Source organism: Mizuhopecten yessoensis, unplaced genomic scaffold (assembly GCF_002113885.1).
Source record: "Mizuhopecten yessoensis strain PY_sf001 unplaced genomic scaffold, ASM211388v2 scaffold9299, whole genome shotgun sequence".
NCBI lineage: Eukaryota > Metazoa > Mollusca > Bivalvia > Pectinida > Pectinidae > Mizuhopecten > Mizuhopecten yessoensis.
In genome coordinates this window covers 832,227-847,714 of record NW_018407978.1, presented here as the reverse complement: position 1 = coordinate 847,714, position 15,488 = coordinate 832,227, and the positions used below count along the sequence as shown (strand labels likewise).

Below are 15,488 nucleotides of genomic sequence, written 5' to 3'. Positions count from 1 at the left end.
AATGTCACTTCTCTTCTTCGCAATGATCACGTCTGTAATGAGACCATTTGTCTTAATAATCATTAGATATTTCGAGATATCCAAACAAGTGTTCATCAGAATGGTGATTTTTGTATTGTCAGCGTCTCTTTTGAGTGGTGGCATTGTTCATAACTTTCATTTTACTCATTATAAATTTGACATTAGCCATTAGCTCCTCCTTTTTGAAATTTATAAGATTACATTCTGGTTCAGCAGTAATTTACACCAATTTGGATTTCCATTCTCCTGGTACCCAGTACCACCTATTTAAGTCTGACATGGACAAAACAGCTGTATGGTGCAGTCTAATCAATTTATGGCATACTGTATCTATTTCAAAATTTTGAAGGTGCTATCATTTTTATGTGATTTTACATTTCTCTTCTAAACGCATTTTTTGTTGTTGATTTTCTGCCTTTAGATGAAAGCGAACGGGACAAGAAATGTCATCGTGGTGTAAAACGAAGGAAGAAAACATTTAACAAACGTATATGTGACTGCAAAGGAAAAAGGAGACGACGTGACAGGTGTGGGAAGTTATGTAAAGAACATAATCAGAAAAACAAGAGATGTTTGAACTGCGTGAAGAGAGGAAAGTGAACTAATAAATTTAGTAAGCAAAACTACATTAAACAAATTACATTGCACACCACCTACATCTATTGGGTGGTCGGGTTGCGCAGTGAATAGCGAATGCGTCTTTAACCATGACGGCCGGGGTTCCAATTCCCGATCGCGCGTGAAAAGGTGTGAGTTTAATGCCCGATCACACGTATTTTCTCCGGGTCCTCGGGTTCCCTCTTACATTAAGAGCCCCTGCACGCTAAAATCCGGGCCAACAACACTGAGTCATATAAGTTATTTAACGTGTTTCATAATTGTTGTAAAATATTATATATAAAATTTATTTCTTCCTACATTCCAACAAATGGGAAGGGGGAAACATTATATACTGGGGTTAGTACAAAAATAACAAACGACCTATTCACTGCTCAAACACATGTGGGAATAGATAACCAGGGTAAGTAAATCTACATACCAAAATGTACAAAACCACACATCCGCGCACGATTACACACACGCGATCCCTGATATACTTGTACCGGCCGCGACGAGAACAGTACAAATTAACACCGTGATAATGAAAAGATATAAACAAGAAAAGAAAAAAAAGAATTTCGTGAACATATTTGATAGCTACCCACCAAATGTCTTGTATACAAATTTTTGAATAGAACATGTAAATATCAAATCGGAAAGAAAAGGCATTTTAAAACATTTTCTTTTGATAGAAATTAATTAGGTCTGATGTTATTTATCTGCACATGGTACCTAGAACGAGGTATCTCAGAGCGAGAGATGTTTACCTGGTAACTAGTTGGCGCCTCGGAGAGTCAGCTTTCACGTAGATATTGTGAATGTCATCATGTATAGATATATTTATCATTTTTTAATTAAACAAAATTATCATATCAACAACATATTTAGTAATGTTTGTATTCAACCACCTTACTGTTATATAAACAGTGTAAAGAAAAGGAAAAGGAATACAAATGCATCAGTTTTAAGAACATGATATAATATTCAGTGTGTTGACGTCATAGTTTGTTCTAATACGAATGTACTTAATACATGTAACATTACACTCTTTTGTACAAAATAGTTTTCTTTTAGTTTGAAAAAAATCAACAACAACGCTTTCTTTTATCTATCTTACGGACCCCGCGAAGGGACATGGTAATACATTTATTAATCTGTGCGCACTAGTTACCAAAAAAACGTGCGCACGAGTTAAAGAACATTAAAATAATGTCACAACACCAAGTCAGAGTAAACAATATTTTCTGTTATTTCAAATATGAAAATGCTAAACAGAAGCAGAAGTATAATAAATGATAATTTCCGAATTTGTAGCAAAAGCAGGTTTTACGAATGTGCGTTTACCTGTGGAGAAGTTGTTCTTTTCCTTTTTTTTTTTGTTTCCTATTGGTTTCCAATTCAGGAAAAGACATACCAAAACTACACATGAAATATTATCCTTGTTAAGTTATATTAAAACATGGAACGGAAAACAACCAATATACGCAGTTTGCTGTCAACGACAGCGCAAGACAATGTCCTGCTGAATTCTTCTTTAAAATGCATTGCTATAGGTCAGGATCTAAACACTTGCAGCCAATCACATGATCCAACATAGTTACATTGTCATTATACTTAGTAATTTTAATCTATCAAATGCATCGGGTCCTTTTTTGGGGCATGGTTAGCTTAACGAAAAGGTAAAACAATATTGCGGTCTTGTATTGATCTGAAACTGTATTTATTAATATTAAATAATCACACATCAACAAACGGGATACAAAATAAATGTTTGTAAATATTCAGATATTTCTAATAAATAAATTTAAAAAAATCTTGAATTGAACATCTGCCTCGTGGACAATATTCTGGTCATTTTAATGGCCGATTAAAGATTTAATTAGAAACCTTTAAATTCAGCTTTAAGCATTTATAGCCTTTAGCAATGGATGAGTAACCTCTCCAATGCTTTTTATTAATACCTTACTCCTATTTGATGACTGAAATACAAAACATCAAAATATACCCTGTGTACTAGTAGATCTTTTATCTGTTATACAGTATATTGCTATTGTAAACACAAAACAATAACTCTAATACCAAGTCTTCCCTATCAACACCCGCGCAGGTTAACAGGTCATCAACGCCTTACACCGAGGCTGGGTACGGAACAAAGGAAATGTTGTTGTCTATGTGTACTAACAAGGATAAACATGGTACAAAAAAAGTATGTTACATGTGCATTTCCCATTAAATGTTGGAGTTATTGTTAATGAAAACAAATCGTTCCGGTATGTGTACCTCGTGACAAAAAAACAGAATATACCCAATAATTAAAACAATAGTCTAATTCGTCGAAGTTTATTTTCCAAACATTTTCGTGACTGTAAATCCGGAAAAAATACAAATCCGGAAAGAATTATCTCAGAGTGTCCTACTACGACTTTATTTATCAATAGGAATTCGCGAATGCTATATGATTATAGGGAACCATGGTATAATATATATATATCGTTTTTGTAAACTTCGAGTTTCGTTCCTTTGGCCTAATCACACATGCAGGATTTCCGATTATCGATATTCCTTCGCCGAGATCAACCAACGGCGAGGAAATTATCCTTCTACTCCAAACTCCGTCTAACGGAAACGACTAATCAGAATTTTTTTCTGGATATCTCCATAAGGACAAATACAGTATAAAAACATCTTGTCTTATAATACTTAGAGTAAATAAACACATCTTACAAACTGCACATAACGATAACCGCTGCAAGATATCAGTATGGTATGATGATGTTTTATGTAGGAAATATTAACTTGATTTACTTTACAACAATTATGAACTAATGAGGGTCGGGCCTTAATTTTGGACGGAACCGTACTTATAGTGTCGTAGGAAGTGTCTAGTTCAACAAAATAATAACATCGATGAATATATTTCATACGTTTCAAAAAAGGATTTAGTTCCTACTATTAACATATAGTCTACTCTGTGTTATGAATTATGTTATTCAATGAACTCTTCATATTAATATGGCTTTATATATATATATAAACGTAGAAATAATGACACTTTAATAAACTGTTTCTTTTAATTATTGACTATCATAGTACTATTTATTTATCAATTTACTATTTTTGAACAAATGCTTTGTAATCACTCTTTCTTTTGCAGGTATTGCAAAGTTTCCCTGCCCTCATTGGCTTCATTATGCTTCAAGCTATCTGTAATTACACTTTGGGACAACAGGTGTGTGATTCGCTGGCAAACCCACCAATATTTATGAAACAACTTTCTGATCTAAGAAATGAGACAATGGCAGTAATAGACCCAGCATATAGAGGTCTGACTTCAGAAGTTGACGTCACTAGAACGGAGGTGCCAGTTGTGCCGCGAGGAGCAGCTTTCTTAGAAGATCGCCTACGCGCCGTGTGTCCTTGGAGCTACGCACGAAATGAAGATCCACATAGAATTCCACAGGTGATTTTTGAAGCAAAGTGCGATCACCAAACGACATGTTTCGGTTACCTTGGTAGCCATGACGCACTACCAATGAGAAGACCGGTTTGTTCGGAAATGTACTACTACTCAAGTGTTATGCGCAGGACCGGATGCGACGAAAATGGACAAAATCAGTACGAGAGGGTTATGCAAAAGATAAGTGCAGGTTGTACTGCCTTAAGACCGGCAGGATCCTAAAGAACGTAGCAGGGAACGCAACATGAAGCTGTTTTAAGTGCTCGTTATCGATGCACCTTCAAAATTCTGTCAATCTATTTGATAAGTCCGTTTACATGCAATGAACTGACCAAACATTCTTTATTCATGATATTGTGCTCTGTATGCGACACTTTTAAGGTTGTTTCAAATATTTACGTACGAAAGGAAGATCCCAACACATTTCAACAGGTGGTTTGCGACAGAACAAATTAGCGAAAAATATATTTTGAAACATGTATATCAGAAGTACAAAATCTATCTTCATCTACATGGCTTACGGCGTTTATAATTTGTGATAGCATAACAATACCAAAGCTCAAAGCACGGAAATTACGATAAGCGTCATCCGAAATCCCTGGGTACACCAAGACAGCTTGAAATTCTTACACAAAACTTAATGTTTTCTGTACCACACATGGCACCATCTACCAAGTTTCGTCAGCATAGATACATACATCTCCGATAGAACACCCTAGCAATGTAATAAGTTGTAAAGAGTCAACTGTGAAATGTGAATTCAATGAATCTTACAGGTTTGCAAGTTACTCGGGAAAGGAAAGTTTGCTCTCGGAAAAAAATAGAGTAAGGAACTAAATGGTTCCAGTGTATCATTTGGAAATTTTCATATTCTATTCCGTAACAACCCGAGAATCCCATATCAGCCCACTCTTCATTATATTTATTAATATTATATTATATTCTACAACATTAAAATTATGATGAATTAAACATGAAACCAACAGCAAAATTTATACTTGCTATTTAATATATAATCACGTTCTATCTTAAAATAAAACACAATAAAGAATATGCAGTGTGTATAATACTACACGTTTGCTGCACTCACTACTCGATGATTGAGGCGCGATTAAAAAAGGAAGTGTTTTTCGATTGGAAGTTTAACGGAGTGTTCCGAGCGGATATGAGTCGGTCCGGGATAAGGCCTCCGCACAACTAGCAGTATCATACATGCAAAACAAAAACATTTATCCTGGTTAATGTAAGATACTGGATATTCGGCACTACTTTTTGCACTATTATACTTCTTAAGACATTGCAAAAACTGGAATTCGTGAAAAAGTAAAAAAAATACTTTTAACGTCCTTTTATAATTGTGTTTAAAAAAATGCCAAAATATTTAAATTTGCGATCGTCTCTCCTCCTACAAAATTAACGAAAAAATAAATGTCTCCTGAAATTTATTTGGTTTACACTATATTTGTATGACGTCAAAAGTAAGAATCATCGATATACTGAGTAGTTCGTATATCACAATGTTATTTTGATGAAATAAGAAGAACAATGTTTCAAAGAATTCACCAGAGCATGAAATGAAATACTCAAGTTTTCTTTCTTTTTTCAACGAAATTGGTTGTCAACATTTATTTTAATTCATTTACAATTATCTAAAATATATGTCTTTAATTGAAATGCAACAAACACAGATTTATATAAATTTCCGTTTACCTCGATTGTTTTAATTTGTGACAGTATGTTAAAAAAAATATGTATTGAACTGCAATTCTTGTTTATCATTGTGTTTAATCAAATAAACATAGGTAACATATGGTAAAATTGAGGATCTATTTTTAAACCTCAAATTAGCAAACTATTATACACAGCAGTCACTCGAGTTAGTATTCGAAACTTGTCAGGTGTTGAATGGTGAGGTGTTTAGTAGGAAGTGTCTAGACTAAATACACAGCAGTCTTTCTTATAAGTACTCACATGAGGCACGGCAGTCTAATGGTAGGACGACTGGTTCGTGACCGAAGGGTTGCGGTTTTCTAGTCACGTGATGGCAATGTGTTGTATCCTTGAGAAAGATACTTTACTCCGCTTGTTCCAGTCTACTCAGCTGTAAACGAGGACGTGGTTGGGTAGTGCTAGAATTGAAGAATGCCAGCTGTGAGCGCCGAAATGGCAGCACCGGCTGTATACTCCCTAGGGAGTTGAGACAGATATTTGCTAGTTGCAAAGGCCCTATAACCACGGATAATAATTTGTGAACTGCTTTAAGACGACCTACGAACTTGGTTGTGATAAAGCGGCATATAAGAACCTCTAATTATTAATTATAACTATTACTCCAACTTATTCGCTAGGTCAGTGGGTTACCGTGTCGTAGGAAGTGTCTAGACTTCAAAGCACTACGTTTCTGTCGGCTTCTGTATAGCATGCACAATCGAGGTCAAGAGCGTTCATTGTCAAGATATTTGGTCGCGCTGTTGTGCACATGGTGAAAAGTACTTCAAGTATGTAATTAGTACGTATTGCATAACAATTGAAACTCCAACGAGCTCGTACACAATCACCGCTGACAATTATTTACATAATGTAACGTGTAGTTATGAAGTTGATGGAAGTGGTATGCAAAGGATATCAAACGAATTTTTACTTGATACACAAACAATGTACGTATTAAACATGTCGCTACGTCTTAAGACCGACAGGTTCCTGTATCAAGATATGACAGAATTAGCAATTTGTATTTTTTACCTGTACAACGATATGACGAAATCGAAAAATGCAATGTCGCGAGACACGGGACACCCTTTTCCTTTTTAAAACTTAAATAATGACTGGTTGTAGCATAAGTGTAAAAACTGCATAAAATTTCTATAAATATACCCTGGCACGCTGAAACGAAAATAAAGTAATGCTTTAAGACTGAAATCTGTAAAAAGGCCCAGCTGCTGAGTCATACGAATGACGAGAAAGAGGGCTAGATCTACCATATTTTGTCACATCGTTGTACAAGTTAACAGTACAAACTGTACATGTAAACACATTAGACAATTCCATGTTGTAGTATAGGTGTATAAAAGTGTAATAAGAGTTCTACTAATATGTCCGGGTAAAACAAAAACGTAAGGATTTTAGACTGTACCCTGTGGATTATTTTAAGCCTGGGGTATCGTTGATACCCTTGTGCATGTGAATATCTCAGATAATGACAAGTCGCATAATAGTTATAATTACGTTTGTGAGATTTGAATATTAAACTAGTCCAATATTTGGCTAGTAACCAACTTCATGCTGGTTGAGTTATATAGGGGCATGGTTTCACTTGCTATAATGTTCGCTTATATAAATTGGAATTTTACCTTCTTTAAATAGTGAGGTCACATTTACCAAATGTGTCTTACAACACCATGAAATAATATTTCTCTTAGGTTATACTTTCTGGAAAATCTTTTCAATAATTCAAAATCTTTGAATCGCATTTGCTGGATGTGTATATGTACCAAAATTTAACACAACAGTGTATTTGTACATTATCGTCGTAATTTCTGGATTGCAGATATGTTTTTGTCAAATTTGACTTCTATGTATAATTTTGCATTTTTGGTGAGGGTAGACGTACCTGTTTGCCTATTCATTGAAACAACACGATACTTTAAACTAATGTGTCACGTTCATTATTCAAATATAGCGTGTCCTTTGCTCGGCGGTTTAAAGCAATGCTACCCAATGCCATCAGTTATGCAGGTTGAACCAAAGCAAAGTAAACCGATCAGGAGGCACGATAGTCTAGTGGTAGATTGCCGTGCTCGTGACCGAATGGTTGTTGGTTCGAGACACGGCACGGCACTGTGTTGTATCTTTGAGAAAGTTACTTTACTTCGCTTATTCCAGTCTATTCAGCTGTAAATAATTACGTAGTTGGGCAGTGCTAAAATTGTAGAATGCTAGTTGTGAGCGTCGAAATGGCAGCACCGGCTGTATGCTCTCCAGGGGGTTGAGAAAGATATTGGCTGGTTGCAAAGACCCTATAACCACAGATATTAATTTGTGAACCGCTTTGAGACGACCTATGAACTAAGTTGTGATAAAGCGGTATCTAAGAACCTTGAATTATTATTATTATTAAAAATTATCAGTTCATTTAAGTTTTGTTTTAGTTAAAAGTTCTAAAATATTAAACCCTAACCTGAATAGATACCTATCAGTGGTATTATGTCCAGGCCTTTGACATCGCAATCATGATTATCTAAACAGGTTGAATAGGTCTGTTTAAATGTCCCCGAAATGCAAAACCACTTCTCGCCACGTTGATTTTCTATCTTGTATATTGTTCAAAGCAAACTATACAAAATTCAAACAGGTAATGGTTTTCCCCGCAGAAATTTGTGTTAGTAAAGGCAAATATAGAGTCACGATCATGTCAAAACGGGGTTCAGAGGGGGTAAGGAATTTGTATTTAACAAAGAAAATATTCCTTCGCTAAGAGTGAACGGATGAAAACATTTCGTCTAGTTTAAATGGCTTTATCTTATGAACTTCACGAGTAAAATAGATTAGTATTGCCCAACAAATACAGCAGGTTTGGTTATCGTACTCGTCTAGTAATCTGGTACATCAGTATATAAAACTGTTCAGGTCCGATAGAACCTAATTGATTCAATCACCTGTTTAGCGGACCAGTTGTCATACAAGCAATATTTATAATTACAAATGTTTTATATTACTATATAGCTAGTGTCGTATAGAACACCTACCTTTGTAATTTGACGGTTAGTCTAAATATGTCTTTCTCGGGCATTGACATAACCTTGTAGTTAAGTAATATAAAACTTATATTCATGTTCTACTTCAAAGGTATATGTTCATCTTTGAAAGTACCGTATCAAATGATGCTTTCTAAAAATATGGGTTTCCTACTTAAACAGAAATAAACCTAAATCAATTGCTTGTTTCATCGAAGATCTGAACGCTATAAAAGCGAGCCCCCGGTAAATCCTCCCTCTCCCACCCTAATCCCCATCTCAATCCCTAACCGAAATTTCAGTATGGTGTACGCGCCTCTATACGTCACTAATATCTTTTTTTTTTTTTAGATAATTAAAATATAAGTAAAAATCATAGATACTATTTTAAAACTATGCGCATCTTTATATGTCTCAATACAGTGTGAGAGCCATGTCTATTCTTTGAGGTTCTTTTAAACATGAACACGCGAAGGTTATATCTATCTATTTATAGAGTTTCTATGTTGAGTTATATTTGTAATACTTAGAAAATTAACTTGACCGGGAAGTAAATTGCAAAGCGGCCAGCATGTTAACTGCCGCTCGCGCAAGTTTTACAACGAACTGATATCAGGTAAGATTTTTAGTCTTGGACTGTAACGACCTTATCGATTAAAACTACACTGTTTAGGTTACAATATATCATGAAAGCGTTCTCTTATAAGTAGCTTTGATAAACTACATACCAAAAGTTGTACGGTGTATATGAATTTGTAACACATTCTGGCTAATTCGTTTTGTCTAAAATGCTCAGGGGAAACATTGATATTTTCAAAAAGGTGGCCAGTCCAAACGCATTTTCATGGTTTTTGAGCTTATTCTGTTGGTTGCAATGAGAGAAAAATATCCTTTCATGCCCAAGGGTGGAGGATAGGGAAAGTCCAACCTCGGGATTTTCAAATACCCCCACCCCCACCCCCACCCCTACTGGCATACTGTGTCTAAAACCTATTTTTTGAAGGTGCAATCAACCATGCGTGTGTTACATTCATCTCTCTATCATTTTTGTCATAAAGATAGCCCGTGCGTTTGGGATAGGGAGATAAAACGTGTTTAATACAGGTTTTCTATGGCCTTATTGATCACACATGTCATTGGAACAAGAAAATCTCGACGTGGAGACACACATGTGTACACTAGTTATGTCAAAATAATTAAATGTCCTTTTAACTTTGAAGGTCTATCAGACAGCAGACGGTTTTTGTTATAAACGTCACACGGAGTAGTACAATTACATAATTGCATGTTAAAAGCTCTACGGAGAGACCTTTAAATGTTTAGTGCATATCTAAACAGCACATGATATACACAAGTCTGTATGTGTGGATAAGGTGTATATGAATGTATTGATAGCCAAAGATTGTGTTTGGTTCAATGCGTTACTGGTACATCAAAACACAGTTAACAATATAATTTGATTTTGAAAAGAATATTTTTTACGAAAGCCGACGTTCAAAAGGATATGCAGGATTTAGCGACAAATTGCGTCAGGTGATTACGGGGAAGCAGTAGTAAGTAGGAGTATAAGTACCACTTAGAAAAGGGGGAAAATGCATTTATTCGTGCTACCATTTAAAAATTCTGGCTTATCTATTCACAAGCAGGAAATTTCGACATAACTGGAAATTTTGACTTACAGACTCCAAATTTCGACTATAAGATAATAACTCGAAATTTCGACTTATAATCTCTAAATCAAAAGATCATTCTCATGTTTTCACTTTGCAAAGCAGTGTTTAATATAAGCATAAATATTTGAAAAAGTTATCACTTATCCATTTTTCTTACAGACTGATGAAACATATGTATTTACTAGAACACACAGACATTACATACGCAGGTAAGTAAATAATCGAAAAATATAATGAAATTATAATTTTGTGATTTCACAAACAATTACGTAAAGAAAAGGGTGATGTTGCAGAATTATATTTTTTTTTTTTTATATATTTTATTATGATAAGTAATATATGCTTATGTACGTCTAGCCCGGTTTGTTAAAAATGACTTGTCTAGTAATTAGGATGGAACTTGGAAAGAACTTTTGCTATGCCGGTTCACAGGGAATACGTTTCTAGTGTATAGAAGATATAAGGTCGGGAAACAAAGCTGGTTTGCAGAATAAACAGTCCTAGAAGCAAGACATAAATAAAGTAAGTTTATTAATTATAGGCCAACTTATTTGACCGGTTTTCATAAGTCTGGTATAAGCAAAGTCAACATCACATACATTTTATTAAAACTGATATATTGATTTATTGCATTTCTTCAATTTCTATGGGCTTTTCCTCCTTTCCATCTTACCCCAATAAGGGTTCGCCCCTCGACCTGCCGCCTTCGTTAAAGTGAGGCTCAAGACGTTTTACGCCTCCTCATCTGAAAATCCATGGTTCTCCCCTACATACACGTAATGCAAACAATTTATTTGATAAGTCGATTTCCAAGTTGATATCTGGGAATTTGGTCTAAGTCGAAATTTCGAGTTAGTTGGTGTCTCAAAATGTATAGTTATGTTGAAATTTCGCAATTTTGAATAAATAAGTCGAAATCTGGAGTTATTATCTACAGATAGGTTGAAATGATTGAGTAGTCGGTGTTTCAAAAGGTAGGGTCAACGCCTATGGAGATTTGACATTAGCGTCGGGCCCCGCTTAGATTTTTAAAACAAGATAAATAAAAAAGGTATGGGTATAGGAAGCTTAAATCAGGAACAGTTAGTTTGAAAATTCATTCTATGACAAATGGGACCTCATCGACTTACACCTGTGTGAGGGTAAAATGTGTGGTAATACAACTTCTCCTAGAGCATTTAAATGACACAATTACTATAAAATTATATCATCATTGTGTGCACCATATTCCAACCGTTATTTTGATACCAAATATTACACCATTTCTAGAAAGAATTGTTCTTTTTAGTGAAGATTTAAGCAGAAAAGTATGTGAAATTTCATTACTTACGAGAAAATTCCCATTTTGGACACAATAATGTACATAGTTCTAAAACTAGTCTATTGTTCATACTATCTAAAAAGTTAGCTACCAATAATATCTTTTAGCATGAGGATTTAAAAAAAATGACAACCGGTAAATTGGTCATTTAACACCTTTGATGCAAAAACAGCAAAACATAGCCTTCTTTCCATTTTTCCTTTAAATTTTGTTTCTTTATAACCAAAAGTCTGTGGGTCTTGACATTTGGCAAGTAGGTTGTTCATGTGAATGGATATTAGTTTGGTTAACATTGGTGACATGAATGAAATTTGTTCAAATAGTTACAAGATTTGTTTTAGGAATTGAAATTAAAATATTTAGTCAGTAGATTTATATAAATCTTGGGATAAAGTTCAATGGGGTAAAACGTAGTATACAATTGAAGTGACATTTTTTAATATCTAATAGTGACCGGTTTTGTTTTTGTCAGTTTATATCATTGTGGCACTTCTAAGAAGTCAAACAGTGATGGAAGATTTGCAGTTCAAAATTCATTGATTTGCTGAAATGACTAAAACAGCTTAATTGATTGCTTGTTTGAACTTGAGTGTCGCATGGGCTGGTAGGCTGTGGTCTTGGTGACGTGCATGACCCATGACATACAATATGCATGCAACATGTGCACACATCCCAACTCTTCGCTTGCCCGCCGGGCAGACACAGTAGTAATCGTTTACAGGGTCATCTCGGTCATTTCTATCAAACGCAATCCAAACATTATATTTTGTCTGGGATTTGTGCCTGGAATGGATTTGGCCTCGGACGAGGTTTTCAGCATGCTGATAGACCAACACTTCAAAGTCCCCAGCCGGTGTTAGATGCTCTGCGATATACCTTGGCGCTACTTTCAGCTGGTATGATCCGCATGTCACTGTCTCGAGATACTCCATATCAGGTACGGGGAACTCGATTTAACAAGCGTCCAGCTTCACCCATTTGATCTTGTTGCGTCTAGAAAGGTCGGGCTCATCAGCTATCCTTAAGGCCAAGGTATTGTGCAGATTCAAACGGGATTGCATGCGCTCAGCAAGGCGATGGTCCCTCAAGTCCTTCTCTGGTGTAGACACATACATGGGTCCACGTATAGCATTTAAAGAAGCTATAGCTACTTATACCAGTTCCTCTATGATGTTGAGGAAGTAGTTTGAACTGAGTTGCTCTTTGAACAATTTCCACTGTTTCAATCGACCATGGTAACTCTCCACTACCCATCTCGACTTTGTGCACTGGCGGTCCTCGTTGGCAATCAGTATATCATGCTGTGTCTGGCCTGGCAGAAGATAAGAAGGCATGTACACCGAAAACCCTGAACCTCGCAGCAGGTCCAATACATCCCTAGACTGAGATGGTCAATATCAATGCCTGAACTGATTGGGCTACCTGCAGATAGAAAATGACTCAGTTCATAGAGGTCATTTATCACCTGACCAGCTCTGTCTTGGAGATGGAGCTCTAACGGTTCCCTTGTATGTAGGTCGATTGTCAATGAAGGGTTCAGGAAGTCGCCAATTATATGTTCATTGCAAACGCGTGCATCCAGTGGACACCACAGACAATGGAAACATGTTAGGCTTGTTCTGGCACGCTGTGGCATGTTGCATAACCCAGGGCCCTCTTTTCCACAGATGACACTCCTTTTATGTGAGTTACCACCATAAAAAAACTCTTAACAGAGATTAGTGATAGCTGGTTGGTTGACATGAAGTTTGTGTAAGCGTCGTCAAGATCATTTTCTATGTTATCTGGAGTACTTACACTGGTACTTTTAGGTTCACCAAACATAGATGCCAATGGTCTTTATTTGAGGTAGCGCTTGTAGCATTTACCACATATTATGCTTTCTTCTGATATACTGATATTCTCAGCAGTCAATACTTGCTGCAGCCAGTTATACTGAATATATATACATGTCTTATTTGAGCTCGAGACCCTTGAGGTAAATCTTTCAATCTGGTTTTGCAACCATGACCTATGCACACATCTTCCATGGCTTTACAGTAGGTGAACTTAATGAGAGATCAGTGTAACACCTTAGTAGTTAATACAGAATATCTGACTTAGATGTAAGTGAGCTTTGTGAAAATGGTTTTATCACAATTATAATACCTATACATACCTGTAGTCAGAAAATAAATCACTTTTATGGGTTGTCAGACAAGGTTATCTTTTCTTGCTTTACTTGTTTACAGTTAAAGATAGAAAACTAGAAAATGCCCCCGCTGCCATGTGAAATTAGTTTCAGTGTTCTTTAAAAAGTTACAACCACTTTGATATTGATACCCTAAAACATGCACACACACAAGCTACTACACTTAAAGTTGATTTTAATATTCATATGTTTTTTCTGTATGTTATTACCATCTCCATAACATATTGAATGAAGTTGCTAAGTGTTTAAAGTGAATCAGTATATTCTTTTCTATGTATAACAACAGTGACCTTGGCCTTGACCTTGGAACCCTGAAACACAACAATGTCCGAAGTATACCCATACTTGACCTTTGTATAAAGTTTGACCAAAATCTGTAAAAGAATGAAGTTGCTAAGTGTTTAAATTGAATCAGTTGATGATTTTCTATATATAGCAAGTGTGACCTTGGCCTTGGCCTTGACCTTGGATCCCTGAAATACAACGATATCCGAAGTATACCCATACTTGACCTTTGTATAAAGTTTGACCAAAATCTGTAAAAGAATGAAGTTGCTAAGTGTTTACATTGAATCGGGTCGGGACAAAAACAAAAACAGAAATGTATTGGTATTTACCATAAAAAACAATGATAATCAAATCTTCATGATTATGTGAAAATATGTATTGGTCATGTTTGGCATGCTAAAAAAATATTTTACCGGTTTTAATATTATATAAAAATGATTCTGTAAACAGAATATATATATGGACAGTTTTAAAGAAGTTTTAAATATAGACTAGCATTGTAACTATACAGAATCAAATTGACAATGTTGGATATATTTTAAAGTTTGTGAAAATTTTGCATGTTTTTCTAATTAAAAGTATCACTTCGCTTAATTCATGTTTGCCAATATGACATATTTAGTATCAAAATAACAGTAATTTTATACACTATACACTACCATAATTCATTTTCAAAATTACATTCGCCTATGATATTTATCTGTCATTTTGTTAGGATACCCCCGTTACTCAACCTGGTGTTATGAAAAGAGGTCACTACGGTTATCAGTGGTATTAATCAATAATCATATATGCAAATATTGTTCATTTTTATGTGTCTACATATGGCAAAAAAATTAAAGAAATCGAAGTGGGGGCCAAATGTTGATCCCACCTTTCTAGTGAAGTTAAAATATCGAAATTTTTAGTTATTAAGACGACATTTGTTTTGTTCTAAGTGGCCCTAGTGTTCTTCCGTTGGTGTTTATATATATATATTAGTTGTTTAAGTACAAGGAACGTGACATTTTAAATAGTTCCTAGATGATTATTAATTCAAAATCAGGGTTTCACTCCCATACCTTCAATCGGAGATTCTGCTGAATAAAAATACTGTTGTGTGTACGTAAATGCGAATAAATGTGATATAACTATGTCCCTATTTGAAATTAACATTTAAAACGCCAACAAATAAAAAAAGATCACCAGTAATATCTTGTTACAA

General features: G+C 35.2%; 1 protein-coding gene across 1 annotated transcript in view; it reads left to right on the top strand.

The window, feature by feature from the left end:
• LOC110457675 overlaps positions 1–15,488 on the top strand; it is a 47,233-nt gene that overhangs the window by 13,550 nt on the left and 18,195 nt on the right. Inside the window, exon 5 of the mRNA XM_021509036.1 lies at positions 10,644–10,693. The gene's annotated coding sequence lies outside the window, so the exon portion shown is untranslated. The remainder of the gene's footprint in view (positions 1–10,643; positions 10,694–15,488) is intronic.